This window comes from Callithrix jacchus, chromosome 17 (assembly GCF_049354715.1).
Source record: "Callithrix jacchus isolate 240 chromosome 17, calJac240_pri, whole genome shotgun sequence".
Classification (NCBI taxonomy): domain Eukaryota; kingdom Metazoa; phylum Chordata; class Mammalia; order Primates; family Cebidae; genus Callithrix; species Callithrix jacchus.
This window is the reverse complement of record NC_133518.1, coordinates 65,889,691-65,899,628: the sequence shown is the minus strand read 5'-3', so window position 1 is coordinate 65,899,628 and position 9,938 is coordinate 65,889,691. Positions and strand designations below refer to the sequence as shown.

At 44.0% G+C, this 9,938-nt stretch overlaps 1 pseudogene; it reads right to left on the bottom strand.

Annotated features, from left to right (window-relative positions):
* Nucleotides 1–9,177: 9,177 nt before the first annotated feature.
* On the bottom strand, nt 9,178–9,534 carry LOC100400837 (small ribosomal subunit protein uS10 pseudogene; annotated as a pseudogene).
* Between the last annotated feature and the right edge of the window lie 404 nt (nt 9,535–9,938).

Below are 9,938 nucleotides of genomic sequence, written 5' to 3'. Positions count from 1 at the left end.
ACATGCTGAAACCTCCCGAGGTTCACCTGAATGGCGGGTGTGTTCCCCAAGCTCAGTGTTCCTTGGAGTTTGAAGTAGAGGGTTGAGAGGATTCAGTCCTCACTTCTGTGTTGGCTTCCATACCTCTCAGCCCGTCACCAGTACTACTATGAGGCTCCTTGATTTCTTTGGTTAGAGGCAGGCGATGGATCTGATGTAGGGACACTGCCCCGACAGAGGTCATTTCCCCCACCTTCTGGCAGCCAAATGGCCACCTCTCTTTGAAAGGTAAGCATGTATCTTTCCCGTCGCCACTCTCCTGCCTCCTCCCCACTCCTACCTCATACACATCAGCAAGTGAATCATGCTATATATTCAGATAGAAATAAGCCCTATTAAGGCAGTATTTACTAAGGCGGGGCTAATGAACAGATTTATCCACACCAAGCCCCAGAGTCTTAGCTGAAACAGTCTTGTACAGTCCTCCTTATCCAGGTAACTCTTTTTCTTAACTCAAAGTCACTTATTTAACTCAGTCAGGAGTTTTCTAAAAAAAAGAAAAATAAAATAAAAGAGATTTGGCGGGACATAGCACTTTGGGAGGCCAAGGTGGGCAGCTCACGCGGTCAGGAGTTCAAGACCAGCATGACCAACATGATGAAACCCTGTCTCTACTAAAAATACAAAACTTAGCTGGGCATGGTGCCGCGTGCCTGTAATCCCAGCTACTTGGGAGGCTGAGGCAGGAGAATTGCTTGAACACGGGAGGTGGAGGTTACAGTGAGCCCAGAGGTGTCATTGCACTCCAGCTTGGGTAACAGGGAGACTCTGTCTCAAAAAATAAAAAAAAAAATTAATCTAATCTATGTGATGAGGTGATAACCATATGCATTTATTCTTTACCTTTAATCTAGGTCTTGAAATTCTTATAGCCCACTTGATAAGCTCAAGTGGAATCAGACCTTCTCTTATTATTAAGAGGCACAGTATCTCCCAAAGACTGCTCATCACTCTGTGAATAGTCTAAGGACATGAGGGGCTTAATCAAAGCAAGGGGAGAGAGAAAACGGAAAGTCACACATCAGGCCAATCCCACCGTTGCTTTGGCTGTGGGTGTGACTCTTGGAGACTGATCTCACACAGCCTGGGGGACACTTATCTGCTACAATGAGACTTTCTGGTCAAATTATGCCTTGTTCAATACCACCCTAACTTAGGATTGATCCGAGGTTATAATTCTTTGCATTAACCTTTATGGGCTTCCTATAATCCCCAAGGTACAGCACTACCAAACAGTAGTTGTCCTCAGCTGTATGCTGTCCCAATACCAACCCTCCCCAACATCATCTTCCATCTCTGCATTGAACCTCGGTTACCAGCCTTGACCTACCTTTCCTTCATGGTGAGTTCCTCTTTGATAATCTTTCCTGATAATAGCTATTAGTGGGCCTACCTCAATCTAAGAGAGATTCTCCAAGTGCTGAACCTCAAAAGAGTAAGAACTGGGGCCCAGACGCAGTGGCTCATGCCTATAATCCCAGTGCTTTGGGAGGCCAAGGCAGGAGGATTGCTTGAATCCAGAAGCTGGAGACCAGCCTGAGCAACATAGTAAGACTGCCATCTCTGCAAAAAATTTAAAAATTATTCCTAGTCAGGAGTTCAAGACCAGCCTGGGCAACATGGTGAAACCCGTCTCTGCTAAAAATACAAAATTATCTGGGCATGGCATGCTTGTCTGTAATCCCAACTACTCAGGAGGCGGAGGCAGGAGAATCACATGAGCCTGGGTGGCAGAGTTTGCAGTGAGCAGAGATCACACCACTGTACTTTGGCCTGGGTGACAGTGTGAGCTCACGCCTGTAATCCTAGCACTTTGGGAGGCCGAGGTGGGTGGATCACCTGAGGTCAGGAGTTCAAGACCAGCCTGGCCATCATGGTGAAACCCCATCTTTAAAAAAAAAATTTAAATTAAAAAAAATGTCCAGACATGATGGCTTACACCTGTAATCCCAGCACTTTGGGGAAGCCAAGGTCAGGAGTTCGAGACCAGCCTGCCCAACATGGCAAAACTCCGTCTGTACTAAAAATACAAAAAAAAATAGCCAGGTGTGGTGGCGGGCGCCTATAATCCCAGCTAACTCAGGCGGCTGGGGCAGAAGAATTGCTTCAACCAGGGAGGCAGAGGTTGCAGTGAGCCGAGATCGTGACTCTGTACTCCAGCCTGGGCAACAAGAGCAAAACTCCATCTCAAAAAAAAAAAAAAATTAATCAGGTGTGGTGGCATGTGCCTATAATCCCAGCTACTTCCACACTTAATCCCATCTACTTGCACTCCCTCTCAAGGGAGGCTAAGGCAGTAGGATTGCTTGAGCCCAGGATTTCAAGGCTGCAGTGACCCACGATCATGCCACTGCACTCCAGGCTGGGTGACAGAGAGACTCAAGATCCAAAAAAAGTAGGAGCTGAGGAGTCTCAGTCCTTCTCTTCCAAGAAGGCTCCTTCCCCCTACCTTTCCCTCAGGGGACAGCTCTGTAAGTGGTGAGGATCCAGAGAAATAAACACCTCTCTCCTTTTGACCCTAAGAAGCTCTGAAGAGAGACTTGTCTCTGAACATGAAGAATGCTGGCCATTTCCTCTGCCATAAGCCCGTTACCTTATGCCTCTATGACCAAGGCATAATTCGACAATAAGGGTCTCATTGTAGTGGATAAGTGTCCTGCAGCCTGTGTGAGATCACTCTCCAAGAGTCACACCCACAGCCAAAGCAACGGTGGGATTGGCCTGATGTGTGACTTTCCGTTTTCTCTCTCCCCTTGCTTTGGTTAAGCCCCTCATGTCCTTAGACTATTCACAGAGTGATGAGTGGTCTTTGGGAGATACTGTGCTTCTTAATAATAAGAGAAGGTCTGATTCCACTTGAGCTTATCAAATGGGCTATAAGAATTTTAAGGCCTAGGGTTTCTGTTGTTGTTTGTTTTGCTTTTTCAGAGATGGGGTTTCACCATGTTGGCCAGGGTGGTCTCGAACTCCTGACCTCAGGTGATCCACCCACCTCGGCCTCCCAAAGTGCTGGGATTACAGGCGTGAGCCACCATGCACCCAGCCAAGGCCTAGGTTTAAAGTAAAGAATAAATGCATATGGTTATCACTTCATCACATAGATTAGATTACATCTTTTTTTTTTTTTTTTTGCAAAACTCCTGGCTGAGTTAAGTAAGTGATTTTGAGTTAAGAAAAAGAGATACCTGGAATGAGGAGGACTGTATAAGACTATTTCAGCTAAGACTCTGGGGCTTGGTGTGGATGAATCTGTTCATTAGCCCCGCCTCAGTAAATACTGCCTTAACAGGGCTTATTTCTATCTGAATATGCATAAAGAATGCTGGTAGTTTCTTCTGTCTTCCTTTCCACCTCCCAAAACAAGAGGAAAGAGGACTGTAGTCTCTGCTTTCCACACACCCTATCAGAAACAATCTATAGCAGCTTCTGATTCCTTCTGCTAAAGAACTATTGTTGAGGGTTGGGGAACAGACAAAGGTTCTTAGCCAAGAGAGTCCTCTCTGTTCTGCCAGAATCTAAATGTTTCGTCTTCAAGTTTCTCCTAATTGTCCTCTGTCTTTTCTGTGATGTCCCAACTCTCAGATCTGCTTCTGTACTTACTTAAAGGTCAAATTTATTTTTATTTTATTCTTTGAGATGGGGTCTCACTCTGCAGTCCAGGCTGGAGTGCAGTGGTACAGTCATGGCTCACTGCAGCCTCGAACTCCTGGGCTCAATCTGTCCTCCTGCCTCAGCCTCTGGAGTAGCTGGGACCATAGGCATTCACCACCAAGTTTGGCTAATTTTTTTATTATCTGTGGAGACAGGCTCTGTTTATGTTGCCCAGGCAGGTCTTGAACCTTTGGGTTTAAGTGATTCTCCCACTCAGCCTCCCAAAGTGCTGGGTTTACAGGTGTGAGCCGCTGCACCTGGCCCATTTTCTTATCTTGGTCTCTTGTTTCCTTCAAAGGTGGAAACCTGCAGATGTGCTGTACAGATGTGGGCCGCTGTTGTACTCATCATCCCAAATAGATTTGTCTTCTGTCTGTTTGTAAAATGCTGTGGCTCTGCTCTCTAGCCTGGGTAGAAGTGAGCAACCTCTCTCAGGATACTGTATTATGGGTCTGTAGGAGAATGAGACAGACCTTTTATTCTGCTGCCTGTAATATGGGGTTATTTTCTGGTTGAGGTCTGTGCTAGAGCAGGAGCTCATTCAGAAAGGCAGAAACAGGACGACTGTAGGGCACTTTCTATATGACACCAACTAAACAGCAACTCTGGGTTCTCCATTTCCAGGTGCATTTCTGTTCAGATGTCTCATGCACTATGTCACATGGTTTTGAAAACTTATCTTCATTCTATCTTCACTGAAAATTTAGGCACTCCATTCCAATTCTGGGAGGCGAAGAAGGGTCACTTACTCAGTTGATCTCAGGGTCTAGGCAGTACCCAGGTTCTTAAATTCTCTTTCAACACATACAATCTTCCAACAAACACATAAAGTTTAAGTATTGAATATGCAGGAATATTTCTCAAGTCCATGAAGAAATGTGTGTGCTCTCATTTTCCTTGAAATACAATTTTCAGTTTATCTTTTACTGTCTTACTCTTTTTCTTTTTTTTAAGACAGTCTCACTCTGTGGCTCAGGTGGGAGTGCAGTGGCATGATTGCAGCTCACTGCAACCTCCACCTCCTGAGTTCAAGTGATTCTCCTGTCTCAGCCTCCCGAGTAGCTGAGATTACAGGCATGCCTCACCACTCCTGACTACTTTTTGTACTTTGGGTAGAGACGAGGTTTTGCCATGTTGCCTAAGCTGGTCTCGAACTCCTTACCTCAAGTAATCCACCCACCTCAGCCTCCCAAAGTGCTGGGATTACAGGCATGAGTCACCGCACCTGACCTGGTATCTTTCTCTTGATAAAGACACGGGCCCAGATAAATCTTTCTCTACTTCAAGATAAATAACATAGCAAGCACAAAGATCAGTAAATGAAAACTGGCACTCAGCCCCAAAGTCAGGGAAATGGTAGGGAATGGTGAAGACTGTGACATCCTAGGGTAGTCACTAGCCAGTTACAGCTGATCACTGTCATAAGAAGGATCCATGTCACACAAGAGTCCAGTCTTGTCACATATTCTCATTTTTCATGAAAGTCAAGTAACCCTGAATTTTTTTGGTGTGAAATCTCCCTATTTTTACATTTTGGCTCAAAGTTTGTAAAAACACTGTGGAGTCCAAATAAAACATGTCTGCAGACCAGAGCTAGGCTTCAAACTACCACTTTGGAACCTGCCATGGGAAACAATAATATCTGGGAAGCACAGAGATAACCCCAGTGTTTTAAAGTGGGCAGCAGGCTGTTGAATTCACTTTACTATTGATGTATTAGAGCATAGTCAGAACATTTCAACATCTTGAGCACCAAGACTCATCTGAATAACTTCTTTTTCTTGAGGAATAAATCACACATTATAAAAAACAATGCAGGCGGGCACGGTGGCTCACGCCTGTAATCCCAACACTTGAGAGGCCGAGGTGGGTGATCACCTGAAGTCAGGAGTTTGAGACCAGCCTGACCAACATGGAGAAACCCCGCTTCTACTAAAAATACAAAATTACCCGGGAGTAGTGGTGGATGACCGAGAGGCAGAGGTTGCTGTCAGCTGAGATCTCACCATTGCACTCCAGCCTGGGCAACAAGAGCAAAACTCTGTCTCAAAAAAAAAAAATGAACAAAAAACAATGCATGCAGCTTTTGTCATCCCCTAGCTATAGTGAACTGTAAACAGAAAAGAACTTCATTTGCTCATTTTTTTCCAGGGAGAAAGAGATTCACAGAACATTGTTTTTCTTGGTTCAAATTAGAAGTCCTAACTTGAAGTAGCTAGATGCTGGAGAGCGGTCGAGAGTGCTTTTTCCCCGCTGTAGCTGGGACAGAGAGGACAAGAAGTAGTATGGCATCTACATGGTGAAAGAAAATGGGAAGATGAAAAATGGAATGAGGTATTCAATTATACTAATGTTGGCAAATATCTCTGAGGCTGATATCATGTAGTCAAAACATCTGGATGAGTCACTGAAACTGTCAGACCTTAGACAATAGCTGGTTCATGAATGCCATGCGAGTACTGTTTCCCCTTATAGATACGATGTCTTTCTTCTCCTTCCTTACTTCCTTCAATCAACCCAAGAGCACAGCATCACTTGGGTTAATACTCCTGCATGATGAATCAGGGACCCATGGAGGCGTTCTATCCGTTTTATAACCCCAAGGTGCCAGACCATTTTCACTAATTCCCTGAATCAAGTAAAAGCTTACAGCCCATGTGTAACCCTCATGCTGTCTGATTTTAACTGAATAGGTAACACAACACTGAGAAAGCTGGCACCTTGTGTGCTGTGGCACTAATCATTAGCAATGTTTGGCCAGGTGCAGCGGCTCATGCCTGTAATCCCAGCATTTTGGGAAGCCGAGGTGGGCAAATCACTTGAGGTCAGGCATTTGAGACCAGCCTGGCCAACATGGAGACACCCTGTCTCTACTAAAAATACAAAAATTTGCTGGGTGTGTTGGCACACACCTGTAATTTCAGCCACTCAGGAGGCTGAGACAGGAGTATTGCTTGAACCTGGGAGGTAGAGGTTGCAGTGAGCCATGGCACTCTAGCCTGGGTGATGAGACTCCATCTCAAAAATGATAATAATAATTAGCAATATTCAAGGTCACACAACAAATGCATAGAAAGGAAAGATTGATTAAATAATGAAGAGAGAGGCCGGGCACGGTGGCTCGCACCTGTAATCTCCGCACTTTGGGAGAAAGAGGCGAGCGGATCACCTGAGGTCAGGAGTTCAAGAGCAGGCAGGCCAACATGGTGAAAACCCATCCCTACTAAAAATACAAAAAAAATTAGCTGGGTGTGGTGGCGGGCACCTGTAACAGCTACTCGGAAGGCTGAGGCAGAAGAATTGCTTGAACCTGGGAGGTGGAGTTTGCAGTGAGCTGAGATCATGCCATTGCACTCCAGCCTGGGCAACAGAGCAAAACTTGTTCTCAAAATAATAATAATAATAATGAAGAGAGAAATGAATATAAGTAAGTACAGCCTGCGTTTAACTTCTTAGGCAGAAAAAGGCAATTTTGTTGTTTTTAAATGCATAAATGTAATGCTAATGTGTACTGCAAACTTAGCAAACCAACCGCAACATGTCATTTGACCGTGGATCTAGTGCCTTAATGAATAGGCATGATTTTTAATTAGTCTATCAGTTATCTGTATTACCTACATGAGTACTGGACGTTACTTATATCCTTTAAGTCTCCCAAATTTGTATTCTTGGACTCATCTTAGTGTCATCGCCATCTCTAAAAATACCAGGATTCCAAGGCCTGCTAATCGTTACCTTGATCTGCCTTGCCAATCTGCTCTGCCTTCCTCAGCCTCTCAGCTAACATCCTCCCCCAGTGCTTCTCAAATTTTAATTATATTGACAAATCTCCTGGGGGTTTTGATAAAATCTATATTCTCGTGCCAGTCCTGTTGCTCCAGAGATGACAGTTTGAGTAGCAAGGCCCCAGCCTACGTTTTTCAAGAACAATCTCCTCCCCACCCTACTCTCAATTCTCATCTTTTTGGCCCTTCAAGGTGAGTCTCTGCCTTCCAGCCCTTCTTGTATCCCACTGGTTACAAGATAAATGGTTTCTAAGTAATCTCCTGATTGTTTCAGAAGGAATCCAAGTCCCTTAAAGGCAGAGACTCAAGGCTCTCCAAGGATTTAGTAGGGAAACATTGGTTAGTTGACTCTGCTGGAAAAGGTCTGCTGAAAAAGCAAACCTGGCAAACCTTCTCCCAAACACCCCATTCTCTGTGTAGCTTTTTTTTTTTAGTCATGATCTGTGCTGCCAATATGATACCAGTCCTAAGGGATTCTCTGTCTGCTGCCACTTAAAAACCCTCATCTGGGAATGGACAAAAGGCTTTTTTTCTTGGTTATACTTAGCACAAAAAGGCGGGGGTGGGGAAAGAAAGTGGTGACAGAAATTCTTAAGGACATTATGATAATCGGATCCAAGAATCTGCTCTGAAGGCAGTACACTCCAGCCCCAAAGTCTGGCATCATTTTCTCAGGACGTGATCTGACTTTCCCTTCTAACTCCAACTTTCATTATGATTGGCATCATTTTATTTCTAGCTCCTGGAAGCTGTTTCCCCAACAATGAGACCCAGATATAAGTCCCCTAAACACCCTATGTTCTCCTACAAAGTTGCTTTGCAGTTGGAGGGTATTTATGGCCAAGGCCAAATGGCAGACCAGCAAATAATCTCATTCCTTCTGGCCCACCTTTGCCCACAGGAAAGCATTTTGTGATTCAGATGAGATCTGTCTCTCCATATACAAAATAATGGTTTTGTCCACATGTATAAAATGGTCATAGTGACGCCTTAACCATAAAGTGTCTAACATATTTAAGACCCAAATTATCAAATCCTGATTAGAGCGGAATTCTCACTAGGCACGTTAGGCATAGTGCCTAAAACTCATGATGCTTTCAGGGAACCAATAAAAATGTTTTAATTGTAATTTCTTTTAAAATTGGAAGAAATATAAATATGGTAATATGAATATGATAATAAAAGCCATCTAGATTATATTCAGTTTATACTGATATAGCCATAAAGTATGATTTAAATGTTTTTGGAAGGAAGGAACCGACCCATGGAGGCGAAAGTGCCTAGAGCATGTGGAAGTCATAATGCCACCCTGACTATAATCTGAGACTCATTCTCTCTGAGAGAGATCCTCAGAATTTACCAAAGCCCTCTGGCTGACTGTCAAGGTCTTTCACAACCTGGGCTCACCCACATGAATAAACTGTTTCTAATTTTCCTCTGCTTGGGCCTTCTTGCTAATCTAGCTGGTTCTTCTCCAACTATTATTTAGGGGAGGCACCCAAGTCAAGACTTCTTTGTTAATATGTCTTTATTCATGTCTTTTTCCACATTCAGAAAGCTTTCTACCCTACTAATGCAAATTCACCCATTTTAATCCCACCTTCTTTCATGAGGCCTTCCCTAACTACAGCTGCCTACATGGATCCCTCATTTTATTTTATTTTATTTTAACAACTGGTAATCAATTATTAAAATAGTTGATTTATGCATCTGCAATGGTGACTTCCACCTCCACTCCTGGCTCAATACTGATGGAAGTCATCTGCTTAACGATCTCAGAAGGACCGTGCAGGTCAGTGAGTCGCTTGTAGATTCTCATCTGGAAACGATCCCATGTTTTAAAACCTTCACCACAAGGAGTTTTTCTTGTGATTCTCAAAGTCCTGGTAGGCGTTGGAACTGGTCCTTTCACTTTGAGATTCTCTTACTGTGCTCCTCTGATCAAGTCAGCACACACCTTCTTCGGGGATTTTTTCTTGCGGTTCGCTAGAGTAATTCGAATTCGGTGAATTGCCGCCTCCGGCTCCACGGGTGTTTTTCCCGTGTCCTTAAAAGCCATGGTGGCTGCGTGGCTTCCGGACCCACTTGTTCCTCAGTGAGAGCGAACAGCGGTGAGTCCGGAGCTGGAGCCTGCGGATCAGGATCCGCAAAAACTGCAACCGCATCTTCCTCAAAGAGCGCGAAAAGCGCTGTCAGAGTTTGAGGAAGTCTTAATTTACCCTACATGCCAGAATACAGGCAAACACAGGTGGGAAGCAATCACCCATTTCTCTATGAGAAATCACCTCCACCAAAGAAAAAGAGGTTTGGCCAGTTTAACTTCATAACCGTTTAGTCACGTTGATGAAATAGGCAAATGTCTATTTCAATTTAAATTAACTCGAATGTATTAATTTAAATACACAAATACATCAATGGCGATTGATGCAAAATCATATCTTGATTTAGAAAAACTGCTTTTTG